Source organism: Macaca thibetana, chromosome X (genome assembly GCF_024542745.1).
Source record: "Macaca thibetana thibetana isolate TM-01 chromosome X, ASM2454274v1, whole genome shotgun sequence".
Taxonomy (NCBI): domain Eukaryota; kingdom Metazoa; phylum Chordata; class Mammalia; order Primates; family Cercopithecidae; genus Macaca; species Macaca thibetana.
Window position 1 is genome coordinate 92537776 of NC_065598.1, and position 2694 is coordinate 92540469.

The following is a 2694-nucleotide window of genomic DNA, read 5'->3' on the forward strand; positions in this document are numbered from 1 at the left end:
GTCAGAGGCCAACACCAGCAGAAACTTTCATGGAAACAGAGGGGTAGGATTAGAACTACTATATCTTGAAGAAAGGGGAGAATAATGAACTAAGCTGAGTAAATGTGAGAGAGAGTAGGGAAGAGCAAAGGGGGAGGGGTATAAGAGAGAAAGAAACCGGCCGGGCGCGGTGGCTCAAGCCTGTAATCCCAGCACTTTGGGAGGCCGAGATGGGCGGATCACGAGGTCAGGAGATTGAGACCATCCTGGCTAACCCGGTGAAACCCCGTCTCTACTAAAAATACAAGAAAATTAGCCGGGTGAGGTGGCGGGCGCCTGTAGTCCCAGCTACTTGGAAGGCTGAGGCAGGAGAATGGCGTGAAACCGGCGGGGCGGAGCTTGCAGTGAGCCGAGATCGAGCGCCACTGCACTCCAGCCTGGGGCACAGCAAGACTCCGTCTCAAAAAAAAAAAAAAAAAAAAAAGAAAGAAACCACCAGACACACGTGAATGTCAACAGTGGGTACCCTCTGAAGTGGCCGATCTCAGGTCTCTGCAAGCTCCGCCTCCTGGGTTTACGCCATTCTCCTGCCTCAGCCTCCCGAGTAGCTGGGACTACAGGCGCCCGCCACCTCGCCTGGCTAGTTTTTTGTATTTTTTAGTAGAGACGGGGTTTCACCATGTTAGCCAGGATGGTCTCGATCTCCTGACCTCGTGATCCGCCCGTCTCGGCCTCCCAAAGTGCTGGGATTACAGGCTTGAGCCACCGCGCCCGGCCCTGAAGTTTTATTTAGCTGATGAACTGTCTCTGAAAGGAATTTCAAAAGTGTAGTTCTGAGGAATGTTAGCTTGATTTTAATGTGGGTATGGTCTTCTAGGCGCACATTGTTTCCAAGAAGATATCTGCTCTTCAGTTTCCTGATTTCCATCTTTAATGTCACCAAAGATCTCATTCTTTGTGACTTTTCTGGCTACCATGTCTTTAAAGTTAATCCATGACTTTTGTGTTCTTGCACATGGATCCCATCCAATATCCAAAATGTTTCTCCTTCTAGATTATGTATCTGCCTTATATATCATGGTATCACCACTCTCCCTGTCACTCAGTACTGAAATCTCAGAATATACCATGTGTAATAAACTCCGGTAGGCTCTTTCCTTGGATGGTTTATTTTCCTTGCCCACACTTAAAATGAGTTCCCACAGACTTCTTTCTTTGATTCCCATAAACTCTACACTCTCCTTTGATGATCTCATCTACTCTCACATCTTCAACTAATACTGTTATGTATTAGGTTGGTGCAAAAGTAATTGCAGTTTTTGCCATAATGGTGGTGATGGTGTGAAGCAACAACGCGGTGAGGGATTAAGCATTTTTCTATGGATTTGGAATCAAACTCACCCCTGTGTGCCTTTGAATGGGGCCACTATTTTAATCAAAGTTTGGAGACATTTTGATGGCGTGAAGCAAAAACATAGTGAGGGATTAATGGAGGAAAATTTTGATGCAGGCCAGGCCCAGGTGGGAGGATCAATGGAGCCCAGGAGTTTGAGACCAGCCTGAGCAACAAAGCAAGACCCCATCTCTACAAAAAAAAATTTTTGCCATAATGGCAAAAACCGCAATTGCTTTTGCACGAAGCTAATAATTCTTCATCTCTGTCTCCAAACTTTCTCAGTAATGCCAGACCTAATTTCTAAGAACATCTACATTTGTGTATCTTGCAGGCACCTGAAGTGTTGCTTCATCTCTTTCTCTCTCTCTCTCTATCTCATCACATTTTTATAAATATATTTCTTTTCCTAGATTCCCAATCTGAATGTAATATTACCACTCCTCCTACTCAGTGTTTAAATCTCAGAATCCTCTTCCACTCTTCTCATTCTCCCATTGCCTATATTAGGTCCCCAGATCCTGACAACTTTACCTGTAAAATCTCTTCCCATCTTTCCATTCTCTCTTCTACTGCCCCAGATCCTAGTCTCATTATTGTATGTCTATCATTGAAATATCTAACTACCTATGGTCCTTTAAACCAGACCAACATACATATGCATCTCATATCCACCAACATAAAGTCTGGATGCCTCTAGGCTGTTTACCATTCATTCTCTTTCCTTCCTTAAGACACCTTCTCGCTTTGATCCTGGCTCCAATTTGTCAACTCTTGGGTCCACAAGCCAAGTCTAATGGAGACTTTAATCTTTTGCACTCTGTTTATTTTTGTTTTCGTTTTTTGACTCTTGGTTATTCTTAGCAGATTTTGTCTCAGCTCACCCTTCCAAGTCCTTCCTCTCTGGACTTCCCTGGATGTCTACCCTAGGTCAGGTTCCTGTAACTAGCACCCAGGCTGAACGAACACATATTCTCCAATAGGAGAACGGCTTTTGAAAGGGCTGTCCTAATTTATCTCCCCACTTCCAGTTTCTTAACTTACAAACCATTCTACATACCAATGCCAGAGCATTTTCCCTAAAACATAGGTCTGATCATGTGTTTATCCTTTTCATTTTTTTCTGGTGACTCTCCACAGTCTATAGAATAAATTTGGATTTCATTATGGCATTCAAAATATTTCTGATGTGATGCCACTCTGCTTTTTCAGCTTTATCTCCCACTATACAATCACAGCCTCTACTCTTCAGCTCCATTTAGACCACTAATGAAATTCAGCCCACATTTTCCTTTCTCTGTACTGTTGGGTTATACTGTCCC